Raw genomic sequence first — 18691 nt, forward strand, 5'->3', positions numbered from 1 at the left:
TCCAGGTCCAGGCATGCACACATGTATTTAGTAATTTCCAATATCATACAAATTCACCAAGTCACAGTGAGACTAATGGAGTGCATTCATTCCTCTCCCTCAATAGGGAATCTGCAGTACTGCCTGGAAAGCCATCAGCTCTCCTGCTCTCTAAAGAAGGAATGGTATTCACTGTTTGTGTCTAAATTTTAAACTAGCATTTGTGTCCTGGAAGCCAAACACAACAGTGTGGTGGCTGTTTTCCATATTGTGTGCTCTGCATGCCATATTTTCTCCTCCTGCACGCTCCTTGCACGGTCTCATTGCCATTTATGTCTAGCATGAACAGAGATAAAAAGATATGATTGGGGATATGATTAATTAGTAATTATCACCTATTGTTTGCACCATGTGACTAAATTTTACTCCATATGACCTATGTACTGTATATTATTATATGCAAAAAATGCATTTGCTCATTGTCTTTCATTTTGCAATATTGATTGTAGAATTTTGCTTGTTTATAGCCTCTAAATTCAAATCATAAACACAGTCTCTTGAAACCAGGAATGACACATCATAAATAGTTATCAGTGTTGGGGGTAAAGCATTACAAGTATCTTGTAACAGAGTAACAGAGATTGTTTTGGCTTTACAGCAGCTCCAGGTTATTGTCCAACTAAAGTTAGTTTTGATTGACTGATTCACTTCCATTGCGAAGATCATTAGTTATTAACTTAGGAGCCGCAAACACAACACCATTCTAACAGAAAACACTCAACGCGCTCCGGCTGCCCATCCACACAAAACAGTGTCTGGTGGCTTTAGAAAGCACTACCGGAAACAGGTTCCAAGGTGCAAACGATTATTAGTTATCTCCGCGCAAACCTACGCAACCTCTGTGCAAACCTCTGTGCAAACACAGATGTCGTGCACATGCGCATCACGTGTTCAGTCCACAGGTATGCGCGTTTGAATATATATGTGTGCAGGCATGTAGTCCTTCTTTTCAAATCAACCCTCAACAAACTACTTGTCTGGCCTTAAAAATTTATAATACAGAATTATTTATCGTATCCACATAGCCACATGGTGACTCTGTACAGAGGTAAAGGGAAGGGAAGTAGGCCTTCACAGGGGAGAGCCTAGTTGACACTTCGTGTCCAGGCGCAGGTCCTTCATCAGATCTGGATACAGCCTGGATCCGGCAGACTGCGGTAAACCTCGGGATAAACAGAGAGACTAATATTAGCGTAGACGTCATCCTTCTTATGATGTAACAGGTACATCAGGATTTATGGGAAGTGTTCCCGGTCCCGGCTGACCTAAACTATGCTGCCTAACATTGAATTATAGAAGTCTATAATATGTTACGTGTATACTAGGCCAAAGATATGTGTTTTTAGTCTAGATTTGAACTGACAGAGTGTGTCTGCTTCCCAGACAATATTAGGAAGACTGTTCCAAAGTTTTGGTGGTAAATAGGAAAAGGATCTACTGCCAGCAGTCGATTTTGATATACTAGGTGTAATCAACTGGCCGGAATTTTGAGATCGCAATAGACGTGAAGGACTATAATGCGTTAAGAGCTCGCTCAAGTACTGTGGAGCTAAACCATTTAGTGCTTTGTAAGTAATCAGCAATATATTTTAAAAGTTATACAATGTTTAATAGGGAGCCGATGCAGTGTTGGCAGAACCGGGTTAATAGGGTCATACTTCCTGGTTCTGGTAAGAACTCTAGCTGCTGCATTTTGGACCAGCTGTAGTTTATTTATTAAGCGTGCAGGCCAACTACCTATTACCTATTATAGCATTACAATAATCTAGTCTTGATGTCATGTACGCATGAACTAATTGTTATTACGTGAGGAAGTTTGTACAGAGTGAACAGCAACGGTCCTAGTACTGAGCCTTGTGGTACGTCATACTGAACTTTTGATCGATAAGACATCCTTTTATTTACTGCTACAAACTGATAATGGTCAGATAAGTATGATTTAAACCATGCTAATGCAATTCCACTAATGGCAACATAATTTTCGAGTCTATTTAAAAGAATGTTGTGGTCAATAGTATCAAATGCAGCACTAAAATCGAGTAACACTAAAAGAGAGATACAACCACGATTGGATGATAAGAGCAAGGCTGGGTTTCCCGATAACGTTGTCTCTTAGCGCGCTACGAAGACTCTTAAGGTATAACTTAACTAAAGGTACACCATTGATAGGCGTGTTCCCCGAACCATACCTTAGGAAGCTGCTTAAGATATACCTTCTTACGTGCGACGTTACCCGGTGCTGTCCGTGGCGATGGTGCTGAATTGGTTGATATCGATGGCTCGAGAATCAATTATTCTCTCGTGCAGGGGTTGTTTCACTGCATTATGTGAGAAAGCGGTGTTGTTTATAAAAAAAGAAGCATTTTAGAAATAGTTGAAATTGCATTTATTAGGACTCATGGGATATTATAAAAAATAATCCAAACTATAATAGCCTAGCCTACATATTTTAAAATTGTATCAAAGATTGCTGCCATGATAACCATTTCAAATTTTTACGTGCTTTCTTCTCTTTCCCATTTTTGTTCGCCTGAGGTGGAGCTGCGGTGAAATATTGTTCTTGTAAATACTAATTACCTAATAGTTACCTACGGTGCTCTGCAGTGATCAAAAAGGATTTAAACACTGAATTTTGAATCTCTTCTTGTAAACTCAGAGATGTGGATTCAGACGGCAATTAAATTACCACACGACCTGTTTGTCAGTACATGATCTAACTGGGAGGCCTCATGAGAGGCCTACGACCGACAGTACATGGGAGTTCACTTACAGAGAGGTCTGGAGAGGCCTACTATCTGTTACCAGAAGACCACCTTAAGTGGAAACTCAAAGTATGTTGGAACTCAACTCCAGGGAGGCCTGGTGAGGCCTACTACCTGACAACCATGACATGAGGATGCTCACTCTCAGGGAGGCCTGGAGAGGCCTACTACTTGAAAACCATGCTAAGTGAAAACACACAGTATGAGGGAGCTCACCTTCAGGAAGGCCTGGTAAGGCCTCTAACCTGATAACCACAGCATGTGGGAGCTCATAATCAGGAAGGCCTGGTGAGGTCTATAACCTGATACTTGATAACCACAATATGTGGGAGCTTATATTCAGAAAGGTCTAGTGAGGCCTATAACCTGATAACCACAGTATGTGGGAGCTCATATTCAGGAAGGCCTGGTGAGGCCTCTGACCCGATAACCACAGCATGTGAGAGATCATAATTAGGAAGGCCTGGTGAGGCTTATAACCTGATACTTGATAACCACAATATGTGGGAGCTCATATTCAGGAAGGCCTGGTGAGGCCTATGACCTGCTAACCACCGTACAGATGGTGCCCAACCAGAATGCCTATTACCGCCGCGCCAGCCGCCGCGGCGAAATCACCGCGGCGAAAATAAGCCAGCCGCATTTCAAAGTCGTTCCCGAAATGACCGCCAGGTGGCGCAAAGGGACATTGTGCAAATCAGCAGCAATTGCCGTATTTTAAAATGTAAGTGGGTTAAATATAAAACCCTAAGCCTAATAGGCATATTTTTCATATATATAAATAGGCCTATAAGGCTACAACAGAATAGAACTAAAGATAGAATCAATTTTAGAACTGAAAAAATAGAATCAAAAGTTAAAAATAGAGACGATATTAGGAGCAATGACGCTGAATATTTTTACTATTCTATTGAGGAATTAGATAAATGAAGAGCTCTCGTGAGCGATACAATTGCATAGTAATTTATAGTGATTTCAAAAGCAGTCCTTAAAAAAAAAATACATGGAGTAGTGTGGCATAAATTTTGAGAGATTACGCGGAACGCGTTTTAGTTAAGATCCTGGTTTCAATGCCCTTAATCTATATTGGCTTGGCTACTGCTTTAAAAAAATGACACAACGCGTTTTGAGATTGTTTTGAATTAAACATTGAAGTTTAAAATGTAGTGTTTTGGCACACCAGGCCGAGTGGCGTTACGCATTGTTCAAAAATCAGGTTTTATTCTGGCATGTTGAATTGGCGTTAGAATTTTTTTTTTTGATTTATTAGATTTAGATTTTAGATTTCGTTAGATTTATTTTTTCTCATAACAGCTAAAATAACTTAATATATGCCTTGTCTTAATATGACCTACTTAATATAGGCAATAGGCATATAATAGCCTATATAATAAATTAGCAAAACTTGGCCACTAAATATTTAATTTTCAATTATTTGAATTATCACAAATAAAGTTTTAATTTTATTAAATTGAACAAGCGCAACAATCAGCATTTAATCAAATATTCTAAAAGATGTATTATTAATAATAATGTTATTTCAACATAATATTTCGTTATATCATAATATCGTTTTGTCGACATAATATGTGTGCGTGCAACAAGCAAGATGTGTATTTGTAAATCCGGTGATGCATGCATTGATTTTTATCAATAAACTAGTGTTTTCTTGACGATCGCCATATTTGTAGTGAACGCACCTAGAGATAAATGCACATAAAGACATAATCTGATTATCAGAGAGTAGCCTTTTCTTTTCGTTTTGAATTATTTCGTTTGAAGGCATTTCAAGCTTTGTGTATTTGATGTATTTATCATGTCTGTGTGAGGCATACGCTGAGTTTCGTTAAGTTAGGATGAGATGCGCTCCAGCTGACGTGCAACGCAAGTGACCGCGCGGGCGCCTCCATGATTAGTGTCTGTTATATTTGCTTCTCTTACTTATTAAATACAGGCAATTGGTTGATGAAAAATTGGTTAAAATTAAGATACAATTTATAGAAAACGAAATACACTTTAAAGAAAGGTTTTCTACTGAACAAAACTTAATGAAGTGGTCAAAATCATGTCTGACCCACTCCATATCCTTCTCTCGATATAGCCTAATGCATCCTATCTTACTCGTGCTGTTCACTTTTCATATTCAACATAGATGGAAAAAAAATAATTAAATGAAACCTTGTAACGAATTCACACTGTAGGGTAGACTGTGTACAGTTGAGACACCTTAAATAAGTTGCGTTCGCAGCAAGCACAAGTTGTGATTTTTGCTGTGCACTTGCATATTAGTGTCAGCTGGGAAGGAAATATATACCAGACCTCTTGGAACTTTAATTGAATACATAGCGTTGGTAAAGCATACTGAAATTACATCCCTACAAATTTATTAGGCCCTACTGAAAATAAATGTATCGAATTTAAGCAAAGTAGCCTAAATGTTAAGACTGTAAGCCCTTTGCTTTTTACTTAGCCTATAAAGGACTCTTACAGCCGACTTTGTGTTAATATAATTTGTAGAGGATTTTTTTTAACTCAAACACTAACACTGAAATAAATGAAACTAAATTATTATAATTTTTTTGGCACAGACCACGACGAGTGGCGCTATGCATTGTTCCAAAGCCAGGTTTTATTCTGGCATGTTGAATTAGTGTTCGACAAACGCGGCGGCGCGTTCATTTGAATGAGGAGCGCTTCTCGCTCGTGTGAGCGAACACACACTGGAACATTAGGCCATGTCGCAACGAGTGAATCGTGGCCGAGTGGTTGAACTTACGTTACGATCATTTAGATGACACGGGATCGAATCCCGAACTAACTTAGACTATTGATATTTTTATATTAGCCTATTAATGCATTTTATAGTCTATTGTTGATGCAGAGAGATTTGTCTAGTTCTCTAGTTCTAAAACATAGTTTTTTGCTTATAGCCTATTTACAAAATAAAATCACCATGCATTTCCATTTTACACTAAGGAACAAATATTATACAATGACTTTACTTCTGTAGCCTATAATAATTCCAATCGTAATTTTAAAAGCAGTTCTGTATATATATATATATATATATATATATATATATATATATATATATATATATATATATATATATATATATATATATATATATATATGACGTTTAAACGACAAACAATAAAATCAGAACCAATATTTGCGTTCATGGTTCCAGTGGCAGTAATGCATCCACGGCTTTTCAAAATGTCACAAAGCGTTTTGAGATTGTTTTGAATGAAATATTGAAGTTTATAATGAAGTGTTTTGGCACACCACAACGAGTGGCAAACTCTTTGTTTTGTTTTGCAAACTCAGCTAGCCTGTGGGGGGTTTGGAGAAGGCAATAGTTGCTTTATCGTGGGGGTGCAGGACAGAGGTGTTAATGTTCCGTCTTTCATATGGAGAGTGTCGGAGCCAGCCTGATGAGCAGGCAAAGGCAAAGTTATTTTAAGGTTTAATCTCAAAATCTCCAAAAGTCCATAGCCTATGTACAGTAGGCCCTATATCTTATTAAATTATATATTGTAGTTTTATTGATTGTATTTAAAGGTTTTCCACACACAATTTCAATTTAGCAGATACAGAGCTATTTAATTCGCGACCCACCTCGTTTTATTGTAGGTGAATTCAGCAAGGCGTGTTGTATCTTTGAAGGAACAAAAGCTATTTGTTACAGTTTTTTCTTTCGTGATTTGTGTGGATGACACACAGCGACATATACAGTATTATCAGCTGTATGGTGTTTTTTACGCTGAAATGCTTAATTTCGAGAAAGACCCGCCGCGCGCAGTGAGGGAGACCAAACTTACTAAAAAAATATCCAGCGCGAGAGAGGCAAAGAAAAACGCCTGTTCTTAATTTATGTTGCTTTGAACTTTTTTTTCGTTTTGTACCGTTTTCATTTTTTAATTTAGCTGCAATTTCTTTGACAATAAATTTAAAATGTTTCTTATTTTGCATCGCAAAGGGAATAAACTCTATCGAATCGATGCAACCCTGTTTAAATAAATAAACTGTCCCGACACTTTATTCATACCTTGAAATGTGCGATGGGTTTTCAAACTTAATTAATTTTCTTTTTCTTTTACATTTTCATTGTTTCTTTTTTAATTGAAAGCAATACTGTATTGAAAGTATTTTTCTGATTTGTTCGATCTGTTTTGGAAAATGTCTACCGTTGCTATGGCCGGGTATAACTGTCAGTCATCTCAATCTCGTGAATGATTCACACACACAAAAAAACATAATTTAGCAGATTAAAGACGAGCTTCATCATCTTCATTTTCTGGTGCAATCGGCTAACAGTCTTCCTTCATCAGATATGTCATAGCGTGCAGCGGCTCAACTGGAATGTAGCAAATTTATGTTAATGTACAATTGATAATTAAACAAGATGATTGACTTTAATAAACAGATGCATATTTAAGCATCAAGAACGGAAAAACATAAACACTGTCGGCTATACTGAGATTCGATCTCAGATCGTTTGAAGCTCAGAGAGTCTATTGTTAATGCATTGACCACAGATATCGTCTGAATAGCCTCGGTCTACTATTTTCTCTGTTTTAAAAGTAAAAAAATAAATAAATAAAAATATGTCAAAAAATAAAAAAAGTGTTTTTACAAGACCTTGTGCTGTTTATTTATTTATTATTATTATTATTATGCAGATGTTAATTCAGCCATTCTGTTGGAAAAAGATTGTCCCTAATGTAAAATGGAAATGAATGGTAATTTTATTTTAAAAATATAAAATATTTAATAGCCTATAGGCTATAGGAGAAAAAAACAATATGGTGTAGCAATATTTTAGAACTATCAAATCAAATTAATAATAAAAAAGTAGCCCATGTTTGTTCGGGATTTGAAACGTAAGTTATAGCCTACCACTCGGCCACGAATTTGTTTTGTTTTATTTTGTTTGAAATGTATTTTTACATATTTTGCTTTCGTTAATATTAACCAATTCTGAGCATAATAGGCCCATATTTTTTCCCTAAAAGTTTGTTTTATTCTCTGCTTTGTTTGTTTATATTTTAACATATTCAATCAGTCTCATTTTTGTTCAAATAATGATTTTTTTTTTTTTTTTTTTTTTTAATAAACAGATAGGAAGCTTACCTTTTAAAATGCCGCAGTTGCTGCTGTTTTGCCCTGTCACTTGCCCGGTATAGCCTATAGTAATTTCGCAAACGACTTTGAAATTCGACTGGTTTATTTTTGCTGCGGCAGTAGTAATAGGCATTGTGGTTGATTATTTATTAAAGAATTCAACTGATAATCATAACAACATGTAAGCCTAATTCTGAATATAAGAAATAATGCTTAAACCGACTAACATCGGTTAGTAACTGCAAGTCCTGAAAATGTTTTAATTTTACGGTAAATTATTTTAATTTATTTCACTGTTATGTTTCAGTTAATAAATCTACAAACACATTAAAATAACACGAAGTAAATGACAAGTAACCTATTGACATAGCCTTTCTAAATTATAGAAAAACTGGGCACACAATGTTAACGTGTGTCTACTTTGTTTAAATTAAATGAATTTGAATTCGTTTAACCACAATATTTATCTTAAATTTATCTGTGACCTCAGCTCAGATTACTGCCGCGGCAGATTACGGCATTAAAGAGAATAAACTGACACTTTTCAAAGTCTGTGATTACAGCGCCACTCAGCGGTAAAAGACAGCAAATACACATCCCAATTTTGCCGCCGCGGGAACGGCGCCGGTAAAAGTCGCATTCTGGTTGGGCACCATCTGTATGTGGGAGCTCATATTCAGGAAGGCCTAGTAAGGCCTCTGACCTGATAACCGCAGCATGTGGGAGCTCATAATCAGGAAGGCCTGGTGAGGCCTATAACCTGATACTGATAACCACAGTATGTGGGAGCTCATATTCAGGAAGGCCTAGTGAGGCCTATAACCTGATAACCACAGCATGTGGGAGCTTATGTTCAGGAAGGCCTAGTGAGGCCTATGACCTGATAACCACAGTATGTGGGAGCTCATATTCAGGAAGGCCTAGTAAGGCCTCTGACCCGATAACCGCAGCATGTGGGAGCTCATAATCAGGAAGGCCTGGTGAGGCCTATAACCTGATACTGATAACCACGGTATGTGGGAGCTCATATTCAGGAAGGCCTAGTGAGGCCTATGACCTGATAACCACAGTATGTGAGAGCTCATATTCAGAAAGGCCTAGTAAGGCCTCTGACCTGATAACCACAGCATGTGGAAGCTCATAATCAGGAAGGCCTGGTGAGGTCTATAACCTGATACTTGATAACCACAGTATGTGGAAGCTCGTATCCAGGAAGGCTTGGTGAGACCTATAACCTGATAACCACATTATGTGGGAGCTCACATTCAGGAAGGCCTGGTGATGCCTCTGACCTGATAACCACAGTATGTGGAAGCTCATATTCAGGAAGGCCTAATGAGGCCTATAACCTGCTAACCACAGTATGTGGGAGCTCATATTCAGGAAGGCCTAGTGAGGCCTATAACCTGATACTTGATAACCACAGTATGTGGGAGCTCATAATCAGGAAGGCCTGTTAAGGCCTATAACCCAATAACCACTGTATGTGGGAGCTCATATTCAGGAAGGTCTAGTGAGGCCTATAACCTGATAACCACAGTATGTGGGAGCTCATATTCAGAAAGGCCTAGTGAGGCCTATAACCTGTTAACCACAGTATGTGGGAGCTCATATTCAGGAAGACCTGGTGAGGCCTCTGACCCGATAACCACAGCATGTGAGAGATCATAATCAGGAAGGCCTGGTGAGGCATATAACCTGATACTTGATAACCACAATATGTGGGAGCTCATATTCAGGAAGGCCTGGTGAGACCTATGACCTGCTAACCACCGTATGTGGGAGCTCATATTCAGGAAGGCCTAGTAAGGCCTCTGATATGATAACTGCAGCATGTGGGAGCTCATAATCAGGAAGGCCAAGTGAGGCCTATAACCTGATAACCACAGCATGTGAGAGCTCATATTCAGGAAGGCCTAGTGAGGCCTATGATCTGATAACCACAGTATGTGGGAGCTCATATTCAGGAAGGCCTAGTAAGGCCTCTGACCTGATAACCACAGCATGTGGAAGCTCATAATCAGGAAGGCCTGGTGAGGCCTATAACCTGATACTTGATAACCACAGCATGTGGAAGCTCGTATCCAGGAAGGCCTGGTGAGGCCTATAACCTGATAACCACATTATGTGGGAGCTCACCTTCAGGAAGGCCTGGTGATGCCTCTGACCTGATAACCACAGTATGTGGAAGCTCATATTCAGGAAGGCCTAATGAGGCCTATAGCCTGCTAACCACAGCATGTGGAAGCTCATAATCAGGAAGGCCTGGTGAGGCCTATAACCTGGTACTTGATAACCACAGCATGTGGAAGCTCGTATCCAGGAAGGCCTGGTGAGGCCTATAACCTGATAACCACATTATGTGGGAGCTCACCTTCAGGAAGGCCTGGTGATGCCTCTGACCTGATAACCACAGTATGTGGAAGCTCATATTCAGGAAGGCCTAATGAGGCCTATAACCTGCTAACCACAGTATGTGGGAGCTCATATTCAGGAAGGCCTAGTGAGGCCTATAACCTGATAACCACAGTATGTGGGAGCTTATATTCAGAAAGGCCTAGTGAGGCCTATGACCTGATAACCACAGTATGTGGGAGCTCATATTCAGAAAGGCCTTGTGAGGCCTCTGACCCGATAACCACAGCATGTGAGAGATCATAATCAGGAAGGCCTGGTGAGGCCTATAACCTGATACTTGATAACCACAATATGTGGAAGCTCGTATCCAGGAAGGCCTGGTGAGGCCTATAACCTGATAACCACATTATGTGGGAGCTCACCTTCAGGAAGGCCTGGTGATGCCTCTGACCTGATAACCACAGTATGTGGAAGGTCATATTCAGGAAGGCCTAATGAGGCCTATAACCTGCCAACCACAGCATGTGGGAGCTCATAATCAGGAAGGCCTGGTGAGGCCTATAACCTGATACTTGATAACCACAATATGTGGGAGCTCATATTCAGGAAGGCCTAGTGAGGCCTATAACCTGATAACCACAGTATGTGGAAGCTTATATTCAGAAAGGCCTATTGAGGTCTATAACCTGATAACCACAGTATGTGGGAGCTCATATTCAGGAAGGCCTGGTGAGGCCTCTGACCCGATAACCACAGCATGTGGGAGCTCATATTCAGGAAGGCCTAATGAGGCCTATAACCTGATAACCACAGTATGTGGGAGCTCATATTCAGGAAGGCCTGGTGAGGCCTCTGACCCGATAACCACAGTATGTGGGAGCTCATATTCAGGAAGGCCTAGTGAGGCCTATAACCTGATACTTGATAACCACAGTATGTGGGAGCTCATAATCAGGAAGGCCTGTTGAGGCCTATAACCCAATAACCACTGTATGTAGGAGCTCATATTCAGGAAGGCCTAATGAGGCCTATAACCTGATAACCACAGTATGTGGGAGCTCATATTCAGAAAGGCCTAGTGAGGCCTATAACCTGATAACCACAGTATGTGGGAGCTCATATTCAGGAAGACCTGGTGAGGCCTCTGACCCGATAACCACAGCATGTGAGAGATCATAATCAGGAAGGCCTGGTGAGGCCTATAACCTGATACTTGATAACCACAATATGTAGGAGCTCATATTCAGGAAGGCCTAGTAAGGCCTCTGACCCGATAACCGCAGCATGTGGGAGCTCATATTCAGGAAGGCCTAGTGAGGCCTATGACCTGATAACCACAGTATGTGGGAGCTCATATTCAGGAAGGCCTAGTAAGGCCTCTGACCTGATAACCACAGCATGTGGAAGCTCATAATCAGGAAGGCCTAGTGAGGCCTATAACCTGATACTTAATAACCACAGTATGTGGAAGCTCGTATCCAGGAAGGCCTGGTGAGGCCTATAACCTGATAACCACATTATGTGGGAGCTCACCTTCAAGAAGGCCTGGTGATGCCTCTGACCTGATAACCACAGTATGTGGAAGCTCATATTCAGGAAGGCCTAATGAGGCCTATAACCTGCTAACCACAGTATGTGGGAGCTCATATTCAGGAAGGCTTAGTGAGGCCTATGACCTGATAACCACAGTATGTGGGAGCTCATAATCAGGAAGGCCTGTTGAGGCCTATAACCCGATAACCACTGTATGTGGGAGCTCATACTCAGGAAGGCCTAGTGAGGCCTCTAAGCTGATAAGCCACAGTATATGGGAGCTCATATTCGGGAAGGCCTGGTGAAGCCTATTACCTGAACACCACATATGTTTTTTTTGTTTTTTTTTTTTTGGAAAATACTCCTTGACAGGCAACTCCTGGGAGCTCACCTCAGGGAGGCCCAAGCGCTGTCCAGTTGCAAGATGGGGACTGTCTGTTCAAGGAGGCCTGCTAAGGCCTACTACCTGACCATGCAGCCTCTGAAAAAGCTTTTAGATTTTACTTTCTTACCCATAACATGCCCCAAACTCTATACAGGAGACGCGGTCTGTAAGAGAAACAGAAATATGTTATTTGCGCACAAAAAACATTTCACAAAAAGACCAGACAGTACACCTGCGGCGTGCGGAGTGAAGACACGTCAGGAATCCCTTCTCTTCTCAAAGAGCACCTGGGCTCACCACTTACATGCCTGAAAGAGGCGCTCCTACTAACCAGGTCGTGCAGGGCCATCAGACATGGTTCTCATCATGGGCCCAGACCCAGGCCTGATGTAAGGGAAGTTAGGAGAAGGCTCTGGGGAGATTATCCCGAGCGCCGTTGAGTGCGCTTTTCCTGGATAACCTCCCTCAGATCCTGCTTCCTGCGGGAGTAGCGTCTCCTCTGCGACCTGCTCTGGACAGGAGGGGGCGCACGAGAGGCGATGCTGGCTCTCTGGGCCTGTCTATGGCCCTCAGACCAAGACGGGCCAGGCCTTCCCGCCTGCTTGGGCGCGGACTCGGATCTCAGCGGTATACAACTCCTAAAAGCAGCTGAGCGCGCCCTCGCCTCCCTGAACTTTTCAACCACCGTCTCAACAGAAGGGCCAAAAAGTTCAGTGGGCAAAACCGGCGAATCGAGGAGAAAAGTCTTTTCTTTCTCCCCGATGTCAGCCAGGTTGAGCCACAGATGCCTCTCCGTGGCCAACATGGCCGCCATTGACCGGCCAATCGCGGCAGCAGATTGTTTGGTGGCCCGGAGAGCAAGATCCGTGGTGCGGCGCAGCTCAGTGACCGCCTCAGGGGATAGTCCTGTCCCCTGGTCGAGATCCCGCAGCAGGTCGGCCTGGTATGCCTGTAACACCGCGAGAGTGTGCAGAGCAGCACCGGCCTGACCCGCTGCTGTGTATGCTCTGCCATTCAAGCGCGACGTTGATTTTAGCGGCTTGGATGGCAGGGTAGGAGCTCTTAGTGTCGACGCCTGCCCAGACACGAGATAGTTAGCCAACGTCTCATCAATGGGCGGCATCGACACATACCAACATCAACATTGATTCCATGTGATAATGTTAGATCTAGAGTATGATTACGACAATGAGTAGGTCCTGACACGTGTTGTCTAACTCCAATAGAGTTCAGAATGTCTTTAAATGCCAATCCCAATGCATCTTTTTCAGACTTTATCTGCAGCCAGTACTAACTCTGATAGAAAGTCAGCAAATGATGATAAATTCTGTATGGTGCCCTGGTGGCCTGGTGGTATACAGTAGCCAGCACAAATCTCAAACGTGTTTTATCATTTACACTAGATAAGTGTTACATTAAGTACCAACACTTCAAAAGAAGTGTTTACTAGTGCTTGCATATTTAGCCCGGCTTCCAGAAATGAAATAGGGACTTGTTTGAGAACGGTCTTCAACGTGTTAAAACATATAGGGGTCATTGAAGCCAATAGTTTAAGTGGCCATTTCTTTGTTAAATCCTTACTTTCCAGTTAGACTTAACTGTTGCTGTCCTTGAGAGAAAGAATGCATTATCTTGATGTTTTGAGAATACTCTCCTGTTTATAGTTAGAGCCTGGCCAAATCCAACCTTGGAAAAGCTGTGTGTCGGTGTGTTAGTCTTCTTGGTTAAAGGTGAAGGAACCACTGGCATTATTGGTCCGAGTATCAGCTGCCTAATCGATGGAGATATGCTTCCGTCTATCTGGATATGTGTGGAAAATTACTATGTTTATCTATTTCTTAGCCAATCAGAAACTGCAACCTAGCTTAGACCTTGGTGTAGGGTATAACTGCTGTGATCTTTGTAACTGTAAGCAGGGCGGCCTCCGAACTCCTGTGTGAGTCTTGAAGCTGACTTCTGCTGATGAAACTGCAAACTATCTTCAGTAAAACTTTTCTTCAATTATTATAATTCTGACTCCTGGTCTTCTTTCAAACATCTGGTCCTTGGGTTCTAGACTGTATAACCCCTTACAGTAATGGTGGAGGATGTGCAGGCAATTATTCTCGGTGAAACCCCTGGCAAATCAGCAAACAAGGTAGAAAGATTTTATTATTTGGTTAGGGCTGTCTGAATGGAAGAGACTGGGAAAGGAGAGCAGAAGAGCTTCACTCTGATGAGGAGAGTGAATATTAATTATACTAAAGTATAAAAAGTCGCTGATGGCGTTGTTAGAGGCAGCAGGCAGCACTACGCACAAGTAAGTGCTAAATAACTATGCTGAGAGTATAAGAAGTTGCTGATAGCGTCGTTACGGTTAACGGCAGCAGACAGCGCAAGTGAAGCGTGCTCTGTGGGGCATTGTTGGTGTAGTACCAGTCCAGCAGAGAACATCCCTGGATTGTAGGTCCAGTGCGTGCTCCATCTCTTCCATCTCAGATAGGGGATCCCCAAATTTAGTGAATCAGGCAGTTAGAGATTAAGCTATTAGTTAGAAAAACAAAAATAGAATAGAAACAGGGTTGTTTGCCAGGGATGCATCAGGAATGATCCCAAGAGAAAAATAAAAAAAGTTGTGACCCAAATTGGTGTGGACCAGTATATTTAACTGTGATTTTGGAGTATAATTTGCAGTTTTATCACGCAGAAGCCAAGCTGGGTTGTTCAAAGATCGTTTCTGCAATAACTTCAGGTGAGTTTGAACCGTGATTAAGATATGGCTGACGAATTGAGAAACTTGATCAGTAACCTCAACAGTCCTGAAACAAATAGTGAGAGAGAAGAGAGCAAACGCTGTAAACAGCTGTGCTCTGAAGCCCTGACTTCAAAGAGATTTGCAGAAATTATAAAGAAAATGGGTAGTCAGGATTTTGATTACGATTGGCAAGATAAACAACAACTTGACTGGCTACAAACAAAGAAATAAACTGAAAAATTCAAAGTTTTAGCCTTGTATTGCTTACGATGATTACAAAAAGCAAGTAAATGAAATTATGGGTCAGGGATCATTTCCTTGGACAAGTGTGACTAAAGATAAACAGAAACTGTGAAAACCCCTTAGAATATTTTGAGCATTCCCGTGCAGCTTATGAAAATTAATGTTCTGCCAATGACAATGATGAAGATTATGATATGACTATTGTGATTGAATCCGCCACTGGTGGACTGTAAAAGAATACAGAGAACTGCTTATCAGTGGCTCTGTTTACATTCCTGATTGGGACACACTGCTTCTGTTAGGGAGGTGCAGGGACACAGGAACCCAAGAGCAGATCAATTGATAATAGGATTTATTGTCCAAAAGGTTGAAGGAAAACAATACAAAACACAAAATAATTGGTAGCCGAGCCACCAAGTAAGAGGGCGAGACAGAGGCGAAATCCAATGGACAGGCTGGGGTCAAAACCAGTAGCGGACCAACAGTTTCAAGGAAGAAGCCAAGGCAATAGTCCAGGACGAAAGCAGGGAGGTCAAAAACCGGGTGAGCAAGCTGAGTCGAGATGGGGAACAGGAACTAGGCAAATAAACAATAAAACAGGATTAAATAATCAGACAAGGCTTTAAAGGTTTAGAAGCAACCAAAACAAGACTTTCGGGCAAGGGGACAGTGGTGAAGCGGACGGAAACCAAGACACACTGACAGAGAAACAAAGAAAGAGAGAAGCATAAGTAGTGGAGAAAATCAGTGCAGAAAATGAGAAACAGGTGTGTGGGTAATGAGAGTGAGAGCACTAATTAGGATGGGATTCAGCTGTGATGGTAGAGTGAGGTGAACTGACAATCAAGACACAAGACAAACACAGCAGAAAGGCTGAAGATCAAACCAGAGTCCTGACAGCTTCAAGTGTGTGCAGTAAGTTGGAGCCGTTTGCAAGCTCACAGTGATCAAACTATAGTAAAGGTGTGTGCTGCTGTAGTTGAGGCTAATACACAAACCCACCAGATGACAGAGAGTGTTTTAATTGTGGTCAACAGGGCCATTTAGCCCGTAATTGTAAATGCCCACTCAGAAGGTGTAAAAAAATAAAAATAATAATTGACATAAGATAATAAGTGATAGAAATTTCTGGTATTAATGTGGGTTTTTGAAAGTAAATCAGTGTTTAATATGATTATATTAAAGGGATGGTTCGGAGTAAAATCAACCTAGGGTCCTTTGTAGAGGTCTGCAAGCCCGTCGGGACCCGACGGGGCCCGACACGCTAAGTCCATTCGGGCCGGGCTCGGGCCATTTTTTTTTTTTTACAGATCAGGCTCGGGTTGGACTCGGGCTTATTTAGCTTCCCTCCTTTCATTGTGCCCATAATATACGTGCAGAGCACACGTCACATAATGTGTATGAAATATTGTTATATTTATTATATTATAAATATTATACATCACCTAAGCAACACAAACGCAATACACATACGCACGCGTCACTCACGTGCATTAACAGGTGACAGTTGACCATGCAGAGGATTAATTTTTTTATTTAACATTAGCCAGTTGGCGAAGAGTTCTTAATTTTTGAACATTGTTTTGAACAATGTTCTTCAGTTACTTAAAAGCAAAGAAAGGTAGGCCGTTTATTTACTTATTTTTGCGGTTGGATCCCGTAGCGCTATATTCTCTACTGCATGCTTATGCTTCTCTCTAATGGACAGTCTGTTCAATATTTGTGGGCATGATTGGTGATGTTTCAGGCCAATAATAAAAGTTTACCTTTTAGTAGCGTGTGACGTGCGTGTGTTTGCGTGTAGCAGAGACAGCGCGCATCAGAGAGAGCGCGCATCAAAGAGCGCGTGTCAGAGAGAGCTTAAAGTGATATTGATGTTGGTCTCGGGTCGGGTCGGGTTCGGGCTGAAAAAATTGCAGCCGTTGTCGGGCTGGGGCCGGGTAGGGCTTGAACACCACGGGCCAGGGCTGGGTTAGGGCTGGAGTTTTTGGCCCGTGCAGGGTTCTAGTCCTTTGCACCATGACCTCGAGCCAAACACCCCCCCAGAAGCCGCACACACTAGGCTCCCGGAAAATATGTAGAAGTCAGATAAACCTAAATCAAATTTAGACTTTTGCCTTCATGAAAGTGTTTCCACTTTAGTGTGTCATATGCATTCAACATTGAGTGGGCATAACGTCTTAGACTATATTTAGTATCCACATTATTAACTAAGAGCGGGTGTGGCCAATTGTAACTTGAATCAGGGTTGTAACTACCATAGACATTGATGGGGACAAGTCTCCCCAATAGTTAGATATTACAAACGAGGCCAAAGAAACAATTAACAATCACTCTCCCTTTTGTATTATATATTTATGTGCATTCAAATTCATTACATTTATTAAAACTAAACCTATATTATAAAACTCTGACAGAGGTGGCCCATCATGGCGGCCACAGCACCTGGGGGTAAGGATTGAAGAGGCTAGAGAAACGAGATGGAAGGCGGAGAAGGGACAGAGGCGAGAGAGGGGAGAAAGGAAAAAGAAAGAAAATTCTGGGCCCGGTTCCTCAACCAGCTGAAAGGCCCTCACTAACAGTGCCATGTGATGGTACTGGACATTCCTCTGTGGACAGCTTCCTCCGTCCCCTGGGAGATGAGAGACACCTGTTCCTTCGCTCTGCCTGCTCCTCCCCATCATGGGGGATGGCAGCAGGTCTGGCCTCCGGTGAAGGTGGGGACTCCTCTGTCCCCTCCTTGAACCAGGCAGACGACAGTGCACATCCGTCCAATGTCTATAGATCCAGCACCATTGCCTTGGACAGTCACTGGCGGTCACTGGCCCTTCATGCTGCCCGATCTGCTAAGCACCGCAATCCCCCTCAACAGCGAGGGCTCTCCGACAGCGTGCCCCTCCTTCCTCCTGGGTTTCAGCACCAATGTAACAAAGTTTAAAGTTCAGGGAAGAAGGAGGCGGGAACTAGCAAACGATCAATGTAAAGTTTTAATCATAAAATAAACAAACAACAAAACGAACGTAAAGCAGCAGCCCCTCAAGGATGACTGCTGCATATAAACATAATAAAAACACAGCATAAATGTCCCAGGCCTGGACCTCTCGCGTCTTGCACTGTCGTCACTCCTCCCTTGATCCTTCTGGAGCTCATCCGTGAGACTCGAGACCGGTGTGGCACACAGGTGACACTGATTAACATTTGCGCCACTGACCTCACTCCGTTCCCATGGCACTCGGCCCCGCCCTGATTGCCACAGGATCATTAATAGTTTAAAGTGATGGCACCATAACTGGGAAAAGGCTAGGATGATTGTGATCAGACAGGGGGAGCGGCCTTTTCAGATTGTGCTTTCCAAGGGGCCCAGAAAAACTAGCGGTTTCAAGTCACTAGTTAAATAAACTCCAATCTTTGCTGGCACAGATGCACATTATGAGTCAGATTTTAAGATATCTGACCAGGTACGGGTACAGATAGGAATATTTCACTAAGCCATTTTTGTTTGTATTTCTG

The sequence above is a fragment of the Scardinius erythrophthalmus genome, assembly GCF_964197995.2.
Source record: "Scardinius erythrophthalmus genome assembly, chromosome: 3".
Taxonomy (NCBI): domain Eukaryota; kingdom Metazoa; phylum Chordata; class Actinopteri; order Cypriniformes; family Leuciscidae; genus Scardinius; species Scardinius erythrophthalmus.